A 25,402-nucleotide genomic window follows, 5' to 3' on the forward strand; every position below is an offset into this window, starting at 1 on the left:
CACAAAGAGTCGGACACGATTAAACGACTAAACAACAACAAGAATTCTTATAACATCAGGAAGCTCACCTTTGGCACCTTTGCTCACCTCTCAGCCTAACCTACCTCACAAGGTTGTTGTAATGGATTAAAAAAAAATGGGGGTGGGGTGGGGAGAGAAGCATAGATGCCGCCTTGAACCTTTTGCAGAGGTGGGGAGGAAAAGGTGGGATAGATATGCAACAAATAAATAGCAAACATGCAATGCTAGTCCTATTCAGAGTAGGGCCATTGAAATGGATGAGCATGGCTGATTTAGCTCCATTAATCTCAGCAGGTCTACTGTGAGAATTTATTTGGACGCAACCCAATATGTTGCTTTTTATATATTATATTGTATATATGGTTTATAAATCTGCTATAAAACATCACATTAGTACCCGTTGTCATCAGGATGTGGGGATTAATATTGCCGTTTTTACATAATGAGTTGGAGATTTCCCTCCCTTTAAATACGGAGAGGCGCAACGTGTTAATTATATATATTTTAAAAAGAAAGAAAGAAAGAAAAACGTACGTGCGGAAAGCGACCTTCCCTTACCAAGATGGCAGCTTTGCGCTCCTTTCCCCCTCCATACTCAAGATGACCTCCAGGCATCTTTCGCGCTTTCCATTCGCTTCCTCTCCCTCTCGCTCCGTGGGGAATGCCTTGCCCTTCCCAAGATGGCTCCTCTCGAGATGGCGCCGCCTAGTGGAAGAGAGGAGCAAGAGTCGCGGCTGCTGCTTACTTCCGGTTCTGCCGCCGCCGCCGGGGGATGCCCATGCCGGCCGGGTGAGATCAGCTCCGGGGTGGAGCAGCCCGGTGGTGCAGTGAGGAGGCTGCGAGGGGGGCAAACAAAAGAAAGCCCGAAGCGACCGAGCCGGGAAGCTGCTGCCGGGTGAGTGCGAAGGGTCGCAATAATGACACTGTCAGGGGCTGGCGTTTCCCGCCCCGTCCTGGGGGGAAAGTGGACTGGCAGGGAATCTGATGAGAGATACGAGGGTGTTGAGGAATGCCGAGGCGAGTCCGGAACACTGAGGACTAGTAACCCCCCTTTTTTTGATGGGGAAGCGGGGACGTCGGGTATGTCCCCTCCACACACACACTTGCGCTGGGTGGGTTTGTTTGGTATTTCTTTTTAGTATCGAGGTGGTGGACCAGTAACCGTGTTTTAGCTAGTGAGTGGCGGGGGGTCGGGGAAGGACGTGGATCTCGGGAAATAGAGAGGAAGATTCCCCATTTCCACACGCTGTTTTAGAGTATTGGGAAGGAGAGGGGCGTCTGGGCAAGAGGACGTCCTCAGAAACCTCGGGGACCAGCAACTTTTATTTATCGATTGGCATAATGGAGGAGGATTCTCTCCCACCCTCACTTCCAACCTACACTGGTTTTGTTGAGGTGGAAAGGGGCGTCAGGGAAAGGACAGCCTCAGGAACCTACAGAACCTGTAACCTTGCTGCCAGTGAAAGGGGAAGGAGAGGAACTTGGGCAATGCAGAGCTGGGAGAAGGATCCCCTGCCCGTCGCTGCTTTTGAGTATTGGGGTTGTCTCTGGGAAAGAGAGTAGGCTTAGGACCTGGAGGACTTAGTAACCTGGTTTTGTATGATGTCAGTGAAGAGGAGGGTGAGCGAGGATGGCGAGAGATGTGTGCCCGGCAGGGTGGAGAGGAGCATGCATGCCTTCAGCTTGTGAGCTTTGCAAGCGTGGGGAGTGGAGAGAGATCTAGGAACCCCTAGGAAAATCCTGGGTTGCAGAAGGACCCGTGTGTGTGTGTGTGTGTGTGTGTAAAGTTTAGGACTGGCAATTCCTCAGTTGAGAGGGAAGGCCGTAAGGAAAGGAAGGGGGTGCTGCACGTGTATGAAAGGAATTTCTAGGGGGCTGGGATGGTGGGTATGATTCGAGAGTCCGGTAAGACAGTAGAAGAGGTATGGATGTGACATGGCCATCAACAATCAAACCCGGGGCTTGCAGAGGAGTTGGTGGCAGAGGTAGGGAGAGTGACAATGGGGGGGGGGAGTTAGGAAGAGTGGGTTCTGAGACTGGGTTTGTTGTGGGCATGGAGAGCGAGTGAGGGGGGATGTTAGGAAGAGGGAATTATCTAATCCGCCAACCCCAAGATCTGCTATGGCAGAATATTCTTGCAAAGAGAGCCAGTGTTAGAGTAGGACCTGGGAGACCAGGGTACACTCAATCAGGAAACTCACTGGGTGTGTCCTTGGGACCAGTCACTGCCTTTTAGCCTAACCTACCTCACAAGATTGTTGTAGGGATTATATTAAAAAGGGGGAGAACAGTGTAGGCCCTCTTGAGCTCCTGGGGAGAAAAAAGGTGGAACATACATTCAGTAAATAATTCCTGGGTAAGGTGATTGAGAGAGCGGTTGCTGAACAGCTTGGTGGTTTTCTGGATGAAACATCGGCTCTGGATCCATTCCAGTCCGGCTTCCGCGCTGGTCATGGGACCGAGACGGCTCTGGTTGCCCTAACAGATGATCTTCGTAGACAGCTGGATCGAGGCGGGTCGGGGCTGCTGATTCTTCTAGATCTGTCAGCAGCTTTCGACATGGTCGATCACGAACTTCTGGACCACCGCCTTGCCGACGTGGGGATCCAGGGCACAGTCCTTCAATGGCTGCGCTCGTTTCTCTCTGGTCGGGGACAGAGGGTGGCACTTGGGGGGGAATTGTCATCGCGCCACTCCTTGGTGTGTGGAGTACCTCAGGGTGCGATACTCTCCCCGATGCTTTTCAACATCTTTATGCGCCCCCTCGCCCAGCTTGTTCGGAGTTTTGGGCTGGGTTGCCATCAGTATGCCGATGACACCCAACTCTTATCTGTTGATGGATGGCCATCCTGACTCGGCCCCAGACACACTGACCAGATGTTTGGAAGCTGTGGCTGGATGGTTACGTGGGAGCCGGTTGAAGCTAAATCCTTCGAAGACAGAGGTCCTGTGGCTGGGACGGGGCGATATGGGATTGGGGGGGCAACTCCCATCTCTTGCGGGGCGCAATTAGTGCCAGCACCGTCCGTTAAGAGTTTGGGTGTAATCTTCGACACCTCCCTTTCCATGGAGGCGCAGATTGCAGCTATAACAAAGGCGGCATTTTTCCATCTCCGCCAAGCTAAGCAGTTGGCTCCTTACCTCTCTCGCCCTGACCTAGCCACTGTGATCCATGCGACGGTCACCTCCAGACTGGATTATTGTAACTCGCTCTACGTGGGGCTGCCCTTGAGACTGACCCAGAAACTCCAGCGGGTGCAGAATGCTGCAGCGAGACTCCTTACGAGGTCTTCGCTGCGAGATCACATTCACCCGGTGCTATACCAGCTGCACTGGCTCCCGGTGGAGTACAGGATCAGGTGTAAGGTGCTGGTTTTAACCTTTAAAGCCCTATACGGCCTAGGACCCTCGTACCTACGGGACCGCCTCTCCTGGTATGCCCCACAGAGAAACTTACGGTCTTCAAATAAAAACATCTTGAAGGTCCCAGGCCACAGAGAAGTTAGGCTGGCCTCAACTAGAGCCAGGGCTTTTTCGGCTGTGGCTCCGATCTGGTGGAACACTCTGTCACAAGAGACCAGGGCCCTGCGGGACTTGACATCTTTCCGCAGGGCCTGCAAGACAGAGCTGTTCCACCAGGCCTTTGGCCAGGGCACAGCCTGACTCCCTCCCTCGGCAATCTTCGCAGAGCTCTGGCCCAATGGTTGCCAGTGGCTTGAATTAATTAATTTTATAATGAGTGATTTTAGACTGTTGTTTATGCTGTACTTTTGTACTGTTTTATTGTTGTTAGCCGCCCTGAGCCCGGCTTCGGCTGGGGAGGGCGGGATATAAATAAAATTTATTATTATTATTATTATTATTATTATTATTATTATTAAAACGAATGCAGGACACTAGTAGCCATTGAAGGTTTATTGTGAGCATTGAGAGCGAATAAAAGCGGTCTATAAAAAGGGAGCTTTGCTTATGATTCAGAAAATAGTGGGGAAGGGATATTTGGAAGGGGTGGGGGAGGTGCAGAAGGGTTTGGAAGGCTTGGCAGTTGGAAAACAGTCACCTTTTTGTAGGTTCTCAAATTAATTGGTTATTTTCCAAGTGGGGAGGGCGGGATTTATTGGCTGTCTCCCACCTCTAGCACTTGTTGAATAAGAGATGGTGGTGGAGGGTTGTGAGGTGGCACTAAAGACGGAAACTGAAGCATTATGGATAGGAACAAATTTAGGGTGTGTGTTTATCTCTTGTGCTGTTTTTGAAAGTGGATCTCAAAAGCGAGAAGGTGAGTGATGATAGTTCTTCTTAAGCTGTTCTTGGAACTTAGGGGGCTGGCAAGGGGGAGGGTAAATAGGGGCAGAAGAGTTGTCAAAGGGGCTGAGTCTGAGAATGTGCCCCAGTGCCAAGTAACTTTTTATTTTTGGGGTGACAGGGGAAGTGACATTTTGGGGTGACATTAAGGGCAAGGAGAGGAAACAGAGACTCCTTTGCCACGTTGTGTTGCTGGCAATTAAGGGGTGGCAGACAGTAAGTGAAGGAAGGAATAGTGCCTGGTTGGCAAGAAACACTGATGAGTCAAGCTGTGAGCAAGTCACAGAAGGGCTGGAGAAGCTGGGTGGGTGGTGTTATCATGTTACTAGTCCATGCAATGTGAGTAAAGGGGGGGAAAGGGGGGCATCTGGCAGGGACCGTGAAGTGAAAACAAAGGGGTGGCATTCTGTTGAGGAGAGTTAGGTGTGTGTGTGTTATTGCATTCAGCTACCTCAAAGAATGGGTGTGCAAGCAAACTTTTTGGCACCCGTGGGGAAGGTAGGTTGTTGGAAAGGAAGCAGGAGTATCGGGAAGAGGCAGGAGAAAGGGTGTCAGTGGAAGGAAAAGGCCGGGGTGGAGGCGGAAAATATTTGGGTGTGGGACATTGGAGAGCAATGTTTAGCTTTAGGTGCTGCCTGATTGGGATTTTTGCAGTCAAGCCTCCAGAGTGATCTCTGTTGCTGGATGCCTCAGAGCCCTTTAAACTGCCATGAGCCTGTTTTATGATTGTCCTGGCCTTCCAGTAATTGGGGATAGCAGGTTGCTGTAAAAACAGCGAGAGGGTGTGCAAATTTACACTGCAGCAATGTGGCCTCTTTTAAGGTTTATGGGATTATTCCATTTACAGAGAGCAAGGTCATCTGAGGTGATGTCTTTTTGGAGTCCTGGGGCAAGTAAAGGGAACACTGTCAAATGTGAAGGTTCCAGGAAACTAGCCAGTGTCCTCAAGGCAAGGATGTGCAAAATCATGGCTTGACTGAATTTCTTTTTTAAATGGAGTGGAGCTTCTGCATTGCCTAATTCTGAAATGCATCACTTTTGGGGAAAGGGTGGGGCTCCTCCTTTAATTACTGCCCACTTGATTTCAAAATTGTGTGTGTGTCATCATTTCAGCAGTATACTGTACATGATATTCTGTACATTTAATGCACCCCAGTGAATCCTGAGAGCTGCTGTTTACCCTCCACAGAGCTGGAATTCCCAGCACCCTTAACAAACTACAGTTCCCAGAATTCTTTGGGAGAAATCATGTTTTTTAGAGTTATAGTGTGGATGTGACCAAAGATCTTATTTAATAATCTTGAAAATGTCGGGTTAGTTTTTACCCTTTTTATTGTGAAATTGCTTCAAGGTACTTTACAGGATGGGACGCGGGTGGCGCTGTAGTCTAAACTACAGAGCCTAGGGCTTGCTGATCAGAAGGTCGGTGGTTTGAATCCCGCGACGGGGTGAGCTTCCGTTGCTCGGTCCCTGCTCCTGCCAACCTAGCAGTTCGAAAGCACGTCAAAGTGCAAGTAGATAAATAGGTACCGCTCCGGCGGGAAGGTAAACGGCGTTTCTGTGCGCTGCCCTGGTTTGCCAGAAGTGGCTTAGTCATGCTGGCCACATGACCTGGAAGCTGTCTGTGGACAAACGCCGGCTCCCTCGGCCAGTAAAACGAGATGAGTGCCCCAACCCCAGAGTCGTCCGCGACTGGACCTAACGGTCAGGGGTCCCTTTACCTTTACTTTACAGGATGTGATTCACAAATGGAATGAAAGCAACAGAAAGTAAAATGCTTGTTGTGTTTTAAATGTATCGTACTTATGCAGCCTTACTGCTGTGAAATATACTAATACTGTATTCAGCAACTTTGCATGCTGGGACGGAGAAATAAGCTAAGTGGAGAAAGTATACTAGTTCAGGAGCAAAATTCAAGGTGTTGATGTTGCTGGGCGACAAATCCCTTCATCCCTGACTATTGGACATGCTGGCTGCTGCACTCCCATGATGTCTAGAGGACTGTTGGTTTCTGAACCCTGGCTTACAGCTTTATGCTGTGGCTCACCCAGTGAAGATGGATCGGCAGTTGATTGCAAAGTAATTCATCATAAGATACACAATTCAATTAAGGCTTTTTCTGCCACAAGATGCGGCAATGGTCACTTGGCCTAGACATCTTAAAAGCGAGACAAGTCACATGGCAAGGAGGCAGGAAGATACCTTTCAGTGTCTACTCAGCGAAACCTCTCTCTTCAGATAAGTTATGCCTCTGAAGGGATAACAATGGGCTGTAGTTGCGTGGTAAAGTAAAGGTAAAGGGACCCCTGACCATTGGGTCCAGTTGTGGTCGACTCTGGGGTTGCGGTGCTCATCTTGCTTTATTGGCCGAGGGAGCCGGCGTACAGCTTCCGGGTCATGTGGCCAGCATGACTAAGCCGCTTCTGGCGAACCAGAGCAGCGTACGGAAACGCCGTTTACCTTCCCACCGGAGCGGTACCTATTTATCTACTTGCACTTTGACATGCTTTCAAACTGCTAGGTTGACAGGAGCAGGGACTGAGCAACGGGAGCTCACCCCGTCGCGGGGATTCAAACCGCCGACCTTCTGATCGGCAAGTCCTAGGCTCTGTGGTTTAACTCGTGGTAGAGTACCTTATTTGCATGCAGAAGGTTCCTGGTTCCAGGCATCTCCAGGTAGGGATGGGAAAGATACCTTCCCGAAATACTGAAGAACCACCTCCAGTCAGGATAGGCAGTGCTGAGCTAGATAATCCCTTGGCTTGGAATAATGTAGGTTTCTCTGTTCCTGTGAAACAGTTACTGTCCTCATGCATTGCTTCTGGAATTTCTGAAAGCATCTGTTTGGCCATTGCTAGAACTTTACTAGTGGTGAAGCCTTCTATTATGTTGTTATGTCTGTTGTGGAAGTTGAAACAGAGGCCTTGTAAACACCTGGTGGTGGTGTTTTGGTGTTTTAAGAGTAGCCAAAATTGAAAGAGTGATGCCCAAGTCATGCCAGTTATTGCTGACAGCATTCTCTGGACCAAGAGAGAGTTTGGTTTGAAACCTGGTCCATCCCAAAGGGCTGAGGAAGAGAATTGCAGTGTCCCAAAAATCTGGACACCCAACAGCATGCAATGCACCAGTTTGCCCCACTGGCTTGTGGGAGATATGACAATGTCATGGCCACACCTGGAGCTGCCAAGCATACCCTTTGGCCTTAGCGGTAGCTACAAACCAGTTCAGAACTGTAACTAAATATGAAAGCTGTGTAAGTGTTGATGCCTGGGGCCCTTCCCACCCCATCCTGGGAACCACCCAGTTGTGAAATTACCAGAGGATTTCTCTTTGTGGTGAAGACCGTGTTTTCTTTGGGATTTAGGGCTCACCCTGGTGAAGAAGGCTTGACTAGGAAATCCTGATGTGTTACTCAGTTAAAGTACATTTGTAATTGTTTGCTTTTCTGTCAGTTAGTGAACACCTTCAATAAAAAATTACATATGAGTAAGTAAGTAAGTAAATAAATAAATAAATAAATAAATTTTTATTTATACCACGCCCTTCCTGGTTCAAAAACCGGGCTCAGGGCGGCTAACAACTAATTTAAAACACTTAATTGTAAAAGCAGCATAAAATACAGTATAAAAAAACGAATACAGTGGTACCTCTGGTTATGTACTTAATTCGTTCCGGAGGTCCGTTCTTAACCTGAAACTGTTCTTAACCTGAAGCACCACTTTAGCTAATGGGGCCTCCCGCTGCCGCCATGCCGCTGCCGCACGATTTCTGTTCTCATCCTGAAGCAAAGTTCTTAACCCGAGGTACTATTTCTGGGTTAGTGGAGTCTGTAACCTGAAGTGTATGTAGCCCGAGGTACCACTGTAACAATAAAATTCAAAGTTCAGAAATCAATTTAGGGGAAATCCATCTAATAAGCATTAGATAATCACCAGGGCTAGCTGGCTGAATTAGTCCTACTTGGGCCAGCGAGGAGGCCAGGGGGAGAATTAGCTGTGGGGTCTCAGGGCGGGTAATCTTCATAAAAGGGGAGGGGGAGGGAAGAGAAGGGAAATAAAAGATCAGGCTGAATTCAAATTAAAGGCCAGGCAGAATAGCTCTGTTTTACAGGGCTGACAGAAGGAGGTTAAATCCTGAAGGGCCCTAGTCTCATGGGACAGAGCATTCCACTAGGTCGTAGCCATCACTGAAAAGGCCCTGGCCCTGGTGGAGGATAGTATGACTGCCTTAGGGTCCGGGACCTCTAAACTATGGTTATTCATTGACCTTAAGGTCCTCTGTGGGGCATATCAGGAGAGGCAGTCCCGTAAATACAACCCTAACCCTAACCCACAAATAGGAAAAGCTTCCTTTGTTTTCAGATGCCCTGTCAGGCTTCATCTTGGGCATTTCCAACTTTATGTGCATCTCTTGATACAAGTTTCCCCCCAGCAATATTTGTATTCATTGGGTGCATGTAAGTTCTAGTTGTATTGTGAGACTATAGAGAGGTGATTGCTCTCTGCACTTTTTGCATTCCCTGCATTCCAATGTATGTGTACTTTATTGGCCTTGCAGGCCTAGGGGCCAAATGTGGGCCTCCAGGGATCTCTGTCTAGCTCTTGGGACTCTCCCTAGACCACACACCTCACTGGTCCTGCTATGCATCCTCCTCATGTGCTTTTGACGGGCTGGAATGCGCCCACAAACTGTGGTAGCACCTTTTGCTTGTCTGGATATGGACGTAGAGATAAATGTGTAGTGCGTGGCTGGAATGCTGCATACCTGAATAGTTGCTGCTGTTGTAATGCCTGCTTCTGCCCCTGGCCCCCTCCCTCCGCCAGCATGCATGCAGGAATGTGACCCTCAGGCTAAGACAGGTCCCCATCCTTGAAACCAGCCATTGATTTGATTTAGCTGTTTTCTTTTCCTATTCTTAAGGGGCTCATTGGGAGTATGAATGTCACTGAGATGTTTTGTATCCTAAAAACAGTTATTACTAATACAGTGGTACCTTGGGTTACATACGCTTCAGGTTACATACGCTTCAGGTTACAAACTCCGCTAACCCAGAAATATTACCTCAGGTTAAGAACTTTGCTTCAGGATGAGAACAGAAATCGTGCAGCGGCGGCGCAGCGGCAGCGGGAGGCCCCATTAACTAATGTGGTACCTCAGGTTAAGAACAGTTTCAGGTTAAGAATGGACCTCCGGAACAAATTAAGTACTTAACCTGAGGTACCACTGTACCGGGATGGTTTTTGGATGAAATGTGCCTTGTGTGTTGAAAGTGGGGAGTGGCTGTGTAGGGATAGCGGCCTTTGGGTTCCTTAGTCAAGTATTTTGGGTTGGACTATAAAACCTAGCCACACTCGGCCCACCTTAGTAAACTGTGTGCTTCTTTTTCAGGAATTAGCTCCCATGGCGCTTGGGAAAAGCCTCCCTTCAGCACCCGCCCAGAACTCGACCCTCAGAGGCAGCCTCTATCTTCAATACAAAGGACTGAAGTGCAGATAGCAGTATACCCGGGCACAGAGCGGCAGCCTGCATCCCATTCTTCCAAGGGCTCCACTGGTGACAATGTACTTGGTAATGCAATATTAGTATTAATATTATTTTGAAATGCAAAAAGCAGCGGTGGTGGTGGTGGGGAATGCCTGGTCTGCAGCCAAATGGAAAAAGCCTCCAGGCGAAAGGGTGAAGCCAGAAGAAGGGGAAACAATGTTCTTGCATCTCATTACTGCTTAGGCATGACTTGAATTGGAATAGGAGAACTGAGTGCCCTTCGTTGTGTAACAGCTTCCAAGCCCAGGCATGGAAAAGGGGATTGATGCAGTTTCCGTTCCTTTGTATTTCCCATGCCTTGAGGCCCCCAGCATTCCTGTCCATTTGTTTGTGTAGCGTTTCAAGTTTTCTCCTCCAGGAAGTTGGGGCCTGCCTGCTTTCAAGCCTCCTGGGTGTGAAGTTTCTGGGCGTTGGGTCCTCCAAGTGCTGCTGCCTGTTGGGGTTTTCCAGGTCCAAAAAATCTCAGGCCCATGGGGCTAATGCAGCCCTCAGGACTCTCCCTACCCCACACTGCCTCTTCTCAGACCACACCCACTTTGCACCCTCTTTTGAGTATTTTTGCCCGGCTGGAATGCGTCCCTGAACTCTGATCATGTCTCTTAGTGGTCTGGATGGAGGAAATAGAGGGTTGTGTGAGTGTTTGTAGAAACTTCTGTACTGTACTAAGATAAAAATTCACATTTGTCACCCCACTCACTTTCGCCTCTGGCCCTGCCCATCATGGGCTGTGGCCTCTGGAAGGTTGACCAGAAGGGAATGAGGCCATTGGGCTGACAAAATGTTCATCACTGTTGAGCTCGTGGGAGTTGTGGTCTGGTTCTTTGGTGGCCTATATGTGTCCCTTGCAAGGGAGGCAAGGTGCAGAGATGGTCTTTCTAGGGCTCTGCTGCGGCTCTGTTTCTTCATTTCCTAACCTAACCCCCACTCCAAAAACAATCCTGTCTTTCTCTTCTCCCCCAGCCACAACCAGAGTCTCCCCATGGGATGTCCCAGCCTTGCATTTTAGAAGTAATGGAGTCATTATTCAATTAAAATGTTGACTTTAATTAACCAATTACAGCTTTCTTCCACCAACAGCCCCTAATGGATATCCTAGTACTGTAATAAAATGCTGTACAGTGTTTCGTTTTGACAGCAGGATTCTGGCTTTGTGTTGTGTTAATGCTTGAAAAGCAGGCAAATAGATTACTCATTTACTTATTTATTACCCACCCTTCACCTCTAGAACATTAAAACATAATATTAAAAACAATTAAAAACAATTTACAATCATAAAAATAGAAGTGACTGAGCTAATCATAACTTTGGAGTTCATGTGAAACTGTATTTGGTCCTTGCAAGGGGAGATTTCTGCCGGGGAGCCACACAGACGCACGCTCTCTCTCTCTCTTTCTCTCTCTTTTTGTGTGTGTTGCTGCTGTTAAACTACATTGGAGATTTAAACAGCCAAACGTTCCCTGTGGCGAAGAAGCTTTGCCCTCCCTTTCTTTGTTAATTACTGTGTATGATTAACATCTAATGGAAGACAGATTTTGTTAGAAAAATGAAGTCATTTGATGCCTCTTCCTCTTATCTGCCCCACCCAGTTCCTTGCTCAGTTCTTGAATGCATGTTGTGGATCTGCATTTGGGGTTGCTACCTTCCCTCCCCATATCAGCCTGCCCTCCTTGAAACCCTCGTCTGTGGAAGAGGATCATGGGAAATGTTCTAGGAGAGGGGGGAACCCTCTTTAGCCCAAGGGCTGCCTTCCTTTGGGGGAAACCATGCAGGACCCGCGTGGGCCAGAAACAAGAGTGGTTGGAATACTAAAAGTAAATGTTACCTTATGTACAGTTTTTACATACATTTCCTTCTGTCCCATCCAGGCATTTTCAGGGTTCAAATTTCAGGGTTCAATATTTATTAGTTTTTTAACATATCATTTTCAATAGTAATTAAACATACTTTTACATATTATTCAATTTTTTTTACTTCCATCAGTCCTGTCTGAAAATTTTCCAATTTAATCTCTTAGTATGCATTTCTTATTTTCCCTATTACATTTCAAACTCATAACCAATATCTCTATCTTTTTCTACTTTGTAACACTTTGTATATTTCTCCTTACAAAACTTCTTGTAGTCCTACTAATGTAATTTGTTGATTACAATTGCTCTTCAAATAATTCATATGCTTTTTCCAATCTTCTGTAAATCTCTGGTCCCACAGGTTTCGAATCCTTCCTATCATTTTGTACAATTCTGCATAGTCCATTAATTTCATCTGCCATTCTTCTTTCGTCAGAATTTCTTCTTGCTTCCATTTCTGGGCTAACAATACTCTTGCCGCTGTTGTTGCATATAAAAACAGTTTGACATCTTGTCTATTAATGTCTTGGCCTATAATACCAAGTAAAAATTCTTCTGGTTTTTTAGGAATGTATATTTCAACATCTTTTTCATCTCATTACATATCATTTCCCAGAAGTTCTTTACTTTCTTACATTCCCACCACATGTGATAAAATGTTCCTTCTTTTTCTCTACATTTCCAACATTTATCATTTGTCTTATACATTTTAGCTAACTTCACTGGTGTAATATACCATCTATACATCATTTTCATCATATTCTCTTTCAGAGCATTACAGGCTGTAAATTTTATCCTTTCATTCCACAACCTTTCCCATTCTTTTAAGCTGTATATTATATCCAAAGTCTTTTGCCCTGTGTATTATTACCGATTTCACTTCCTCATCTTTCATTCCAACAGTATTTTACATTTTAGACATTATTTTACATTTATTGTTTAATATTTATATTTCAAATTTTGATTTTTTATCATCAAATCCTTTTTCCTTTAAATCCTCTTTATACATTTCATTGACTTGGCGGTAGTGCAACCAATCATTTACATATTCTTTAACCTCAAAGGCGCATTGTCGGCAGGCAAAAGCACTTGAGTGTGCAAAGCAGGTGTGGCATGGTTTGGCACAGGGAGAGTTCATGCTGGGCAGGGTGGCTTAGAACTCCTTTTTCTCCCTTGCTATCTGGGTAAAAGTGGTGACTTCAATGTCACAATTGCTGGAGTTTAGAACACTTGTCAAATCTGCATTCTAGAATGCCCAGCTTCTGAGAAAATTGGATATGGGTAGGCAAACATAAATCTTCAGCATTTAAATATTATTTTCTTAGCTAACCATCTAATTCAAGGCAAGCATCTCCCTAGGCAATTGACAAGCAAGCTTTTAAGATTCTGTCAAATGCCTGGAGGAAAATGAAAGTGTTAACCTGGCAGCAGAAAGATGTCTGGGTCAGCACCAGGCGGGCCTCACTTGGGAGAACATTCCACAGCTGCTGGGAGGGTGGGTGCCAACCAAAAAGGCGCTCTCCCTTTTTGCAAACCTCAAAGCCTGGTCGGTGATTTGTGGAGATATGCCTGTGAAGATGCGAGCAGGGTGGTGAGAAAGTTTTTAGTTTCGTTTTTCTGATGCAGCAGGTCCTCTTGAGAGATGCCCATCAAGAGAGGAGGGATTCCACCTCTCCTCTCAAAAAATACACATGGGGTGCAAACTGATTTGGGCAGTGGTGTATGACCTGAATGGCTTGCTGCACATAACGTGGGTTGATTGTACTGGATGGTTTTTGCTTGGATATCCACATACTTTTCTTCCTCCTGGAAGGGTTGCTGTTACTTTCAGGTCTTCCTTGCAGTCTTCCCATTGGGGCATCTGGCTCGTCACTGTGAGAACAGGATCAGGATGCTGGACTAGGTGGGCTGTTGGCCTGATCCAGCAGGGCGCTTCTTGCATCCTTACGTTCCTCTGTTTACCCCTCCCTCCATCTCTTGTGCCCCTTCCACTGCTCCTTTCCCCTGAATTGAGTTTTAAGATTGTCAGCTCCTTGGGGCAGGGATCTGTACTCTTGTGCACTTGTCAAATGCCACAGCCCATGGGTGCTGTACAGGAGATAAACAGTTGTTATTTGGAGCACCCTACGGGAAGCTGCCTTCTACAGAGTCAGACCACTGGCTCATGTAGCTCATTATTACCTACACTGACTGGTAGCATCTCTTCAAGATTTTAGATGGAGAGCTTTTTCTTGGGCCTTCCTGGAAATGCTGCTGGGGCTTGAACCAGGGACCTTCTGCGTGCAAAGCAGATGCTCTGATGCTGAGCTGCGTTCCCTAGTTCCTTCACTTCACCAGTTGCGTCAAACTGCCTTAATTGCAAACAGTTCCTGGCTTGGTGCAGAGAAGCAGCGTCTGAACATGATGGTTTGCATCAGCTCCATCCCACTGCTGCAGCTCCATCCATAAACACCATGTACCCTCCTCTGCCTATCTCTCTTGTCCTTGAATACACCTGTGTTCAGTCCCCTACTAAAATGCAAACGCTGGTCTTGGACAGGAAGCTTGCAGGACGTGGTGACTTTGCACTTCTATAATTCATAAGGAGGCACTGCCTACCTGGCTAGCTGTCGTCTTGCGTCACTCTCCAAATGTGCCCTGCTCTTGTGCAGCCTGCTTTCATGCTACGTCCCAACTGCTGCTTCAGCACATCTCCTGCATCTTCCCAGGAAGCAGTGGAATCACACACACGTGCTAGAGCTGCAGTGTGCTCCCTAGAAAGGGGGATTAATTGATAAACCATAGCTGTCAACTTTCAGATTTGAAAATAAGGGATCAGCAGCATAAGTGTCAACTTTCGGATTTGAAAATAAGGGATCAGCAGCCTCATCTGTCCCGGAGACAGTCTACGGGATATTGAACAATCCGGGATAGCAGCAGGAAACGGTGCTGAAATAAGGGAATTTCCCGCAAAAAACGGGAAGGTTGACAGTGATGTGTTAAACCATGCTGAGAATTGTAGCTCTGTGAGGACAGTAGGGGGGTCTCCTAATCACTCTCAGTACCCGTAACCAACTACAGATCCCAGAATTCTTTGAATGGGAAGAAAGCTGTTTTAAAGTTATATGATAGTGCTTTAAATGTATGGTACCCTTGAGGGTGGCGCTGTGGGTTAAACCACAGAGCCTAGGACTTGCCAATCGGAAGGTCGGCGGTTTGAATCCCTGCAAAGGGGTGAGCTCCCATTGTTCGGTCCCTGCTCCTGCCAACCTAGCAGTTCAAAAGCACGTCAAAGTGCAAGTAGATAAATAGGTACCGGGAAGGTAACCGGCGTTTCTGTGCACTGCTCTGGTTCTCCAGAAGCGGCTTAGTCATGCTGGCCACATGACCCAGAAGCTGTATGCCGTCGGCCTATAGAGCAAGATGAGTGCCACAACCCCAGAGTCGGTTACAACTGGACCTAATAGTCAGGGGTCCCTTTACCTTTACCATTGAGGTCCCTCCTTTCCTTCCATTGTATATCAGGGTCCCCAGCCAGAGTCAGGAGGATAAATTAGTTAAATTGGACTACCGTAATGGCTGTCTGCAGGGCTTCCCTTGAAGATGGGGGGCGGGGGCCTGCCGCCAGTGCAGAATGCACCTGCTAGACTGGAAAGTGGGGCATTCTGATGGGACCATGTGCCGCCATCCTGAAAGTGAACTAAGGATCTCAATTCAGGGTGTTAATACTACTTATTTCTTTATTTAAAATACTTATCTGCCACTTAGTGTCAATAATCTATAAACTGTGTACAAGAAACATGATGCAGAAAAGGTAAAAATCAGTTAAAACTATAAAATCAAGCTTAAACTAAAATGCCTGTGGAATATACTAGCAAATAGCAATGGTTCTTAACTTTTTTTTTGGGGGGGGGTTGTCTGATGAAAGCTTTCAGCCCTCTTCCCAGAAGAATGCACATAAACACATACACAATAAATTTTCCATCAGTGCAATTATATTCCATTGGTAAAATAATCTCTGTTTTCTTTTTCTTTTTTGCTCCCAGTTCACAGACCACCTAAAGGTCCATGGACCAAAGGTCAAGATATAAAGCTCTAAATGGCTTGGCACTCAAGTACCTAAAAGGGCACCCAACAATTGGCAGGTGGAGGCCTTGTTCTTGGTACCATCACTGAGGGCTGCTAGATTGGCATTGACCCATGATTGACTTCTCAGTGGTGGCTCCCCATTTGTGGAATGCCCTCCTTTGTGAGGTGCACCTGTCTCCCTCTATATTGACTCTTGGGAGAAATTTTAAAACATTCATGATTTTGATGGCTGAAAGGTATGGTAACCCTAAGGCCAATGGTTCGAGATAATGTTTAAAAACTATTTTCAGGTTATTTTTTAATGTGTTATCATTGCTGTGTCTGCTACCCTGGACTCCTTTGGGAGGAAGGGTGGGAAATATGAGTTGTCAGCAGAGGAGGGCAACCGAGATGATTTAGGGTCGGGAAACTAAGCCTTATGAGAGATGCTGAGGGAGTTGGGTATGTTTAGCCTAGAAATGAGGGGACTGAGAGGAGACATGATAGCCATCTTCAAATATCTAAAGGGTGTCACATGGAATATAGAGCATATTTGTTTTCTCCTGCTCTGGAGGGTAGGATCCAAACCTATGGCTTCAAGTGACAAGGAAATAGATTTTAACTAAATATCAGGAAGAACCTTCTGACAGTAAGAGCTGTTCAGTGGAACAGACTCCAATGAGAGGTGATGGACTCTCCTTTCTTGGAGGTGTTTAAGCAGAGGTTGGATGGCCATCTGTCATGTATGGTCTAGTTGAGATTCCTGCATTGCAGGGAGTTGGACTAAATGATCCCTGGAGTCTCTTCCAACTCTACAATTCCATGTTTCCATGATTCTATGAGTAGACGGGCCATTGGCCTGATCCAGCAGGGATCTTATATTCTTATGACAGAGCAACAGGATCTCACCCCGTTGCGGGGATTCAAACCGCTGACCTTCTGATCAGCAAGCCCAAGAGGCTCAGTGGTTTAGACCACAGCACCACCCACATCCCACAGCTCTGTCTCAGCTCCTGCCAACCTAGCAGTTCGAAAGCACGCCAGTGCAAATAGATAAATAGGTACTGCTGCAGCAGAAAGGTAAACGGCGTTTCCATCACGATGTTCCATTGCGCCAGAAGCAGTTTAGTTATGCTGGCCACATGACCCAGAAAGCTGTCTGTGGACAAACGCCGGTTCCCTCGGCCTGAAGCGAGATGAGCACCGCAACCCCATAGTCGCCTTTGACTGGACTTAACCGTCCAGGGGTCCTTTACCTTTACCTTTTTACCTCATATTCTTATAATTTTCTCTCTGTTGTAACAATGGTACTTTGCTTAATGGCCTCCCATCCCAAATTTGAACCCAAAAATCTTAACCCATTTCTATGCTGCTGTTTGTGAGCCTTTGGGATGCCTCCTCCTGTATTTGCCCTCAAAACTATTGCAAGAAGATTGGGGATTTGCCTTAGCTGTGGTACTTCCACATGCACCCATTGTTTTTCATCTTTTCTTTGAGCTCTCTTGTTGCTAAGAGAAGTTTTCCTCAAAAGAGATTGCAGAGTTCTTTTCTAAAGTTACACCCACCCTCTCTATCTGTTTGTAACTGCTCTAGTTTTTGAGGCTGAGAGTTTTTCATTGGCCTCCTTCCTCTGCCGGGACAGAAGCAGCTTTGTTCGCACACCCCCCCTTTTTTTTTAGGATTTCAGGTGGTGCTTTTGAGAAGTTTGCTGTGGGCATGACTTCTAGAAAAGCAAGATTCCTGTTAGCTTCCCGCCTATTGCAATATTATATTGCATAATAATGATTAAAAAGGCTGGATATTGAAGCAGTCGAGACCTGTAGATTCCCACCCCTTCAGTTTTCCTGTCTTAAAAACACAGCATGGGGAAGAGACTATGTCTGAGACGCCCTTTCCTTTGTGTTTTCAGACAACAGAAGCTAACTTTCTGGAAGGGGAGGCAGGTAGAATAATATTGCTAGAGAACAAGTCTTCTGTATTTGTGGAAGTCGGGTGATCGAAGATGATTGATTAATACTGTAGTCTGTATGAAATTCCAGGGGGGAAATGCGTGAAGATTTTAGAACCTGTGGCCACTTAAAGTACCGTAATACAGGAAAAAAATTTTTTGCTGAAAAGGACAGCTAAGTCTTGTGTTTGTCTCGATTGGTTGTGTAATGTCCCAGCTTAGAATAGCATTATGAGGACAATGGTTTAAGTTTCTTTTTTCTGTGAATGTATACTTTTGTATTGTACTATTTGGCAAGTTTTTTTATGGTTACCCCACTCCTTGGCAGGCTGTAGCCTGCATTTGGTTGCCTCATAAACTTGATTGATTACAGTGGTACCTCCGGTTAAGTACTTGATTCATTCCGGAGGTCCGTACTTAACCTGAAACTGTTCTTAACCTGAAGCACCACTTTAGCTAATGGGCATCCTGCTGCTGCCGTGCCGCCGGAACACGATTTCTGTTCTCATCCTGAAGCAAAGTTCATAACCTGAAGCACTATTTCTAGGTTAGTGGAGTCTGTAACCTGAAGCGTATGTAACCTGAAGCGTATGTAACCCGAGGTACCACTGTAAATATTTCTGTTGGATGTCAAAGTTTTAAGATTTTTAGGCCCTTGAGGGAGGTGGGGAGGACAAGTAACCCAGCTATTAAATTTAAACAAGGGATTATTTATATATTTCATAAAAATTTGCTTGGTTGTAAAAACAACCTCAAAGTGTTTGTCTGTAAAAACAGTTGTTTAAAACCTTCAATAAGCTAAAAATGGATTAAAATGCATGTCAACATGCTACAGGTCTGGGCTGGCTTGCCTAAACCAAAGTGTTTTTTAGCGGGCAAGGAAAAGAGTACAATGAAGAAATCTGCCTGATGTCAATTGGCAGGGAGTTCCAAAGTGTGAGTGCTGCCACAATGAAAGATTTTAGAAGTCCAGATGTCCGGAATCAAATGTTTCAGAGGCTACATGAGATTACATCAAAAACAAGAAGAAAAAAGTATGTTCTATGCAGCATAGGCTAGTGGCATATCTGGGCCTTCCTTGGATAGAAACGGTGACTGGAATAGATTTTTACGTAACTTCTTGGCTGTATTAAAAGAAGAGACATATTAATGACTCTCTTGACCTTGAGAATCTGAAGATGCTATATTAAGGAATATGTGGAGGTGTGAGAGGAAATTGATTGCAAATAGGCCAGGAAATGCTTTGCTGCCGGCTCTTCAGATGGTGGTACAAAATATTGAATGCTGTCCTATCTTTAAATATTGCTGGCTTTTACAGAAGCCTAAAAACAATTGCAGGTCACCATGTTTCCTGATTTTAGTTTCTGTTGATAGGCTTCTCAGTGCCAGTACCCATTTTATTAAAACCAGGGGTCAGCAAACTTTTTCAGCAGGGGGCTGGTTCACTGTCCCTCAGACTGGACTATATCAGGGCCCGGACTATATTTTGGAAAAAATAATGAACGAATTCCTATGCTCCACAAATAACCCAAAGATGCATTTTAAATAAAAGGACACATTCTACTCATGTAAAAACACGCTGATTCCCGGATCGTCCACGGGCCGGATTTAGAAGGCGATTGGGCCCTGGGCCTTCGTTTGCCTACCCATGGTTTAAACCATGCTCTCTGCAGGGGTGTTGACAGACCATAGCACGTTTTCCTGAGGCTAGTAGGCATTTCCCCCCCTTGATTCAAAAGTGTTTTGTCTTGAGGCTTCAAGGTCCTCATAGCTGAAAGAGACAAACTTGTAAATGTGAAAATGATGCCTGCCAAAAATTAAAACCATTATAGAAAATGGATATTACAGTGGTTAATATTTTGCACTTACGTATTTGCTGTGTAATTCTAGCCACTTGTGACTTTCTGTTTCCCCCTAGAACACAGCTTCATGTGCAGCGAAGGCATCTGCCATAGGCAGCGATACCCATAGTTGATATCCTTATATCTACAACAGATATCAGGCTATTTTTTGACACCTATTAAAAATATTTTTGTTTAGGCAAACCTACCTAGATATTTAGAAAGTTGATGTGAGCTTTCCTATGTTTTTAGTATGTTGTTATTTTAATTTTCTGAAATCTTTAAATTATTGTTGTTAATGTTTCTTATTGATAATTTTATCATACTACCTTTTTCTTGCAAACTGCCTTGAGGTTTTCTTTTTACAATCAAGCGGTATGTAATTTTTATGAAATAACAAACTACTGTATCCACCATCGTTGCTTTTGTATTCAGGCTGTAATATGGATTAGAATCCCAAAATCCTTCCCATACATGTTCTGTGTGGGGAAGGGCCATAGCTCAGTACTAGACCATCTGCCTTGCATGCTAAAGGTCCCATGTTTAAGGTCCCATGTTTTAATTCCCAGTATTTCCAAGTAACACTAGGGGAGGCCCCACTAGAAACCCTAAAAAGCCACTGGCTGTCAGTGCAGACAACACTGAGCTAAGTGGTTTGATGGCCTGTCTTGCTGTAAGGCAGCTTTCTGTGTTCTTATGAAACGTTGGTACAAATTCCTCACCACTTTTGGCTATTACAAGGTGGTCATAGACATCCATTCCATACTTGAGAATAAATCCCTTGAAGCTCAGGAGGGTACTTTTGAGTAGGCATTTATCAGGACTGCACTGTAAAAGCTTGTTTGGGATAACTAGTCTGAGTTAAAGTATCTTCAGTGCATGTTTTCTGAGTAAGCAAGACCTTGTCATCTTCCACCCCCACCCCCCATGGGTCTAATTAATAAAAGGTTTTGCAGATTTCCTGTCCTCATAGCTCCTTTGGCTGCAGAGGGAATTCACTGGGGTCCACTCCTGGCTTTGCCAAGGAACAGGAGATAGATGATGGTGCAGCTTCTGTTAATATTTCTAGAGGGGTATATCAGGTGTGGTTTTCAAGCAGCATTTGGCATTTGTATTCTCTGCTGCTTGGACCTGTGATCACTTTTTCTGGGCTCTTTGTACTCAAAGTATCCCCCACAAAAAAAAAGAAAGATGCTTGTATTTGTTCCATCTTTCTGTCTCTTTTGCTCCGCCATCACTTTAATGAACTGCGGTTGCCAGGGTGAGCCAGCAGAAATGAGAACTCTTTGCCATCCAGTTGTCATCTCAAATCTAGCAAAACAACATCACACAAGCCATGCAGTGCCTCTATGTCAGAGGGCTGGAGAGGTGGGGGCCTTGCTTTTTTGCTGGCGGAGGAAAATTTTGCTGGATCCACATCCATCCCTTAACTTGTTGTCATACCTGGAGGCCCTGCCTGTAGTCATTATGCAGCTCATCCCCACACCCCTTTTTCAGCAATGCTAGCTTCTGAGGCTGATGGACTGTGCTGGGTGAAATGAATTTCTGTATGATTGCTCAAAAAGCAAGACACCCAATATATCCCGGCCATTGCATGATAACTGTCAGATAGGAAAATCTTTGCCAAATGAAACAAATCCAGCACTGACGGTTTTTAGAACTAAAACTGTTTGTAGACCCAAGTTGCACACCAGGCAAGAAATGTCTTTTGGCACACACTTTCTTGAGCTGTTTGTTTTAAGCATTTGTAGCCCATTTCAACAACAACAACAACAACAATTAATAATAATCACCAGCGTCTTTGATTTCTTATTACAGGTAGGTAGCCGTGTTGGTCTGCCGTAGTCGAAACAAAATAAAAAAATTCCTTCCAGTAGCACATTAGAGACTAACTAAGTTTGTTATTGGTATGAGCTTTCGTGTGCATGCATTTGTTTATTTTGATTTCTTATTCATCCTTCAGCATAAGGTCCCAGGGCAGGAGACATCAAATTAAAAATGTTTAGAACATGGCTTAGATGCGCAGTCTGATGCATGATTTATCCTTGTCATATAAGGTGCCTACACTTGTGTCAGTGGATCTCAGCAACCCCTGCAAAGGGGAAACTTTTTTTCTGTGTCTCATCATGCACAAGTTGCGCTGGCAACCTCCCTCTTGGTTACCTATAGGATCTCTTGTCTTGTAGATGGCTTAATGTCAGGGCCATCATCTGCCCCTGCCTCTCTGTCTGGCAGAAAAACAAGCCCATGCATACACACCGTATCTTGCATAGGTGCTGATTCAAGCATTCTGCAGGTGTTTGTGTGCTTGAGTGCTTTAAACGTGAAGGTGAGCTGTCTGTACTGTACTATTTTTGTTTTTCAGCTGTTGAGTGGAGAGGCTATTACAGGCATGTACACTCTCTCTTTGCTCAGTCCCTAAAATCCGGCCCTAAAGCAATTTGTTTTGCTTCCAGTGAAGTCATTAAACTTGTGGAATGACTTCGGCTTGCACAACAGACCTTTCATTCTCCCCACTCGCCTAAATATTCTCTGGAGGGTTGGGGTGAATCCAGGTGTGGGGAAACTTTGGCTCTCCAGATGTTGCTGAACTACAGCTCCCTTCCGCCCAAGATAGCTAACAGCCAAGGATGATGAGAGTTGTAGCTGAGCAGCATCTGCAGGACCATAGGTTCCCCACACCTAACTTAGCCAGTAAGACAACTATTTATTGCTAGCCCCAAAGAGTCACACCCATTCTAAAATTCATTTCTATTGTTATAATAATTTTAAGGTCATATATAAAAAAATTAATGTTCATAACTGTATATATAAACCACATGTCTGAAACCCCATAGAAAAGGTCCTGAACAAATTGACCTCAAATACTTCTCTGCAAGGTCAAAGTGGGAAACCTCCCCCTTGTCTCTTTCCTCACAGGTCCTGTCCTCACAAATCATGTCTTAAGGGCACATTCAAGATGTGAACAGGCTTGTGACCTGTGGCCTAGATTCAGGAATTGAGTAGTTATAATAACAAAAGAGTGGCCAAAACCCAGATAATGCAATCAGGTAACTTGCCAGACAGGAGATAAACAATGCACTCAGATTTCCGTTGTAGACCGCCTTTTCTGTGATGTAGGTATGCTGTTTCTGGGAGTGGTCTTGGTCTCCAGGGCGCGTAATTTAAAATATCTATATAAGGGCGAGCACACCTTTGTTCTGGGTGGTCCTCCTCTCTCCTGCGTGTGGGGGAGCACCCTGTTGCAACAGTTAATAAAGATCAGGCTTACTAGTTGCTTTGCTTCTCAGTATTCTCTGGTTGGTCTCTGTTATTTTATCCTACCGATAGAGAACCTACAAAATAACTCTATATGGGCTCTTGGGTACCCCATAAGGGAAAAGGAGCAGGTTTTTTTTTCTTATAACACTATGTTTGTTCTTAAATTGTCTTGTTCAGTGCTACTAGAAAAACAAAGTTTCTTCTTGTTGATGTGAGCTGATTGGAGTGGAAGGGTTGGGTGTAATGCAATAACTCTTTGCAAAAAGTGAATTGGTTTTTACTGACACTTTTGTGCGATGAACCTGGAATCTTTTGGTGAAGGGGTGGTTAAGGAATATATTATAAAACATATAAAAAAATCCAGAAGGCAAAAGCTTGATGGAGAACCGTCACAAAATTGGCTCTTTTTATGATTAGAGAATTAATAGTTCTAGCTCTTGTCATTCAGAGCCTGGGATGTGGTTTGGAAAGTTTTTCAGCTTGAAAAATTTCCACGGTTTCATTTTTGCAATGGAACCCCACCCCCACCCCCCGGTTTCATAAGCTCATCAATAACAATGGATGGAGGCCAATTGCAGATACGATGTAAGACCGGCTTGGCAGTATCAAAACTGTATTTTTCCCCCCAGGTTGATTAACCCTGGCAAGTATATGACTCAGCACACAATGTGCAGTTCTTGGGAAAATTAAAATTTATTAGTCTGCTAAAACTCTGTATTACATCTTCTTTTCTTAACACCTTTGCATCATTTAAGTAATATCTTCTAATTTTTACAAGTGTTCCAATAAAAACAATATTCATCGTGTAACATTAAGCATTGTTTACTTAAGAACCTGAGAAGGGTCCTCCTGGATCAGGCCAAAGGGGGCCCATCTAGCTTAGCATCCTGTTCTCATGGTAGCCAACCAGATGTCCCAGCAGCAAACCTCAAGTTGTGTTTCCCATCATCTGGTATTCATAGATACGCTGCCCCTGGGCATGGAGGTTCTGCTGTCACAGAAGACTTCCATATGGAGAGATGTGCTGGATTGGACCAGAGCTCCATCTAGTCCAACATTCTGTTCTCACAGTGGCCAGCTAGATGCCCCAATGCGAAACCAGAAAGCGGGACCTGAGCACAAGCACTCTTCCTTCCTATGGTTTCCAGCAACTAGTGTTGAGAAGCATTACTGACCATGGAGGCAAGCACTGCTAGCCACTGTTGGTAGCCTCCTCCTCCTCCTCCATCATCATGAATTTGTCTAATCTTCTTTTAAAGCCATCCAGTTTGGTGGCCATTACTGTGGGAGCGACTTCTACAGTTTAAATATGTGCTGTATACTACGGTATTTCCTCTCAAAACATTTCAGATCACATACTTATATATGGGGGGGTGGAGAGAAAAATCAACAAGAGTGATTTTTTTTTTAGCTTTGTTTATCAAAAACAAGTCAAATAAACATGCTAAATTAGATCACTCTTTAGGACCAGAATAGGGAAATCTGTGGCCCTCCAGATGTTCAACTCCCATCAGCCCCCATCAGCATGGCTAAAGGTCAAGGATGATGGGAGTTGTCATCCAACAACATCTGGAGGGCCATAGCCTCTCTGCCCCTCTGGGGCATGAGAAAAAAAAAATTATGACGTAAATTACCTTGTGCAGATTTTGTTTTTGTTAGAAAAATTGGCATTGCTTCTCAAAGCTCAATTAATTGGTTCCGTTGGTGGATCAGACCTTGAAGTATTGTGTGTGAATGTGAGCAAGTAGTGCTACAAAGGGATATTTGTTGAGTGTCTCAAGTGGGTAGGTTGTTAAGCAGAGCTGACATCAAACAGAATGTGGGTAAGGATAGAGCAAACATCAGAGCAAACGACCAACCCAGCCATTTTTCAGTAGTATATAGGGGATGTTTGATCAGGATATGGGATTTATTGCTTCAATCAATATAATGGGACCATCATATCTGCTTAGGAAGAGAGAGAGAGAGAGAGAGAGAGAACCCATTGAGTGGGTTATTTATTCATTTTCATTAAAAGCATTTCCAAAATACTTTAATATATAAATACATGAGTGGTATACAAAAAGTTATGCTTATATCCAACCATAGTCCTTCTCTGAGTGGGCCCATTGAAATCATTGGGCCTAAGTTTGCCATGCCCATAAATTTTAATGGGTGTCCTTAGCAGGAGTACTTGTTGGCATCCTTCTGTCTCAAGGGACAATGGAGTGCACCTCTGGAGGTGAAGTTGAACTCCTGCATTAGCAGCACTGAAGTGGCCTCCCCTGTGTGCAAGCCTGGGCTGTGTGTATGGAGGTCCTGGGCTGCTCAAAAGACAAGACACTTGGCTTCACGGATTTGGCCCAAAGGAAAGCAGAGCAATATGTTTGGCACTAGCTTGACTGCAGAACGCGTGTGTACAAGACGCCATCCAACTATCTTAGGGATGATCCCCCACCCCCGCCGATTGTAATCTTGTGAAGAGGGACAGTTTTGTTTCAATCAATTGTATGCAAACCTGTCCAGGAACCTTTTTGACTGAAGAGGGGGTTGCAAATATCTCCAAAGATTTTTTTTTTTTTTTTAAATAAAGCATTATATTGTAGACA

The 25,402-nt window shown here is 45.1% G+C and overlaps 2 protein-coding genes across 5 annotated transcripts in view; one reads left to right on the plus strand and one right to left on the minus strand.

Moving 5' to 3' along the window:
* The window catches only part of LOC308468895 (uncharacterized protein), a 40,113-nt gene extending 39,415 nt beyond the window's left edge, over window positions 1-698 (minus strand). Inside the window, exon 1 of the mRNA XM_080991365.1 lies at window positions 580-698. The gene's annotated coding sequence lies outside the window, so the exon portion shown is untranslated. The remainder of the gene's footprint in view (window positions 1-579) is intronic.
* Window positions 699-781: 83 nt separating this feature from the next.
* LRRC8A (leucine rich repeat containing 8 VRAC subunit A) overlaps window positions 782-25,402 on the plus strand; it is a 39,538-nt gene continuing 14,917 nt past the window's right edge. For 2 of the 4 annotated variants that reach the window (XR_013981398.1, XM_080989787.1), the window contains exons 1-2: window positions 782-916; window positions 9,715-9,894. The gene's annotated coding sequence lies outside the window, so the exon portion shown is untranslated. Of the gene's footprint in view, window positions 917-4,107; window positions 4,301-9,714; window positions 9,895-12,703; window positions 13,309-25,402 lie in introns of those variants that run through there. The other 2 variants (XM_080989788.1, XM_080989789.1) reach the window with 2 other exon arrangements.

The sequence above is a fragment of the Podarcis pityusensis genome (assembly GCF_964106645.2).
Source record: "Podarcis pityusensis genome assembly, chromosome: Z".
Classification (NCBI taxonomy): Eukaryota; Metazoa; Chordata; class Lepidosauria; order Squamata; family Lacertidae; genus Podarcis; species Podarcis pityusensis.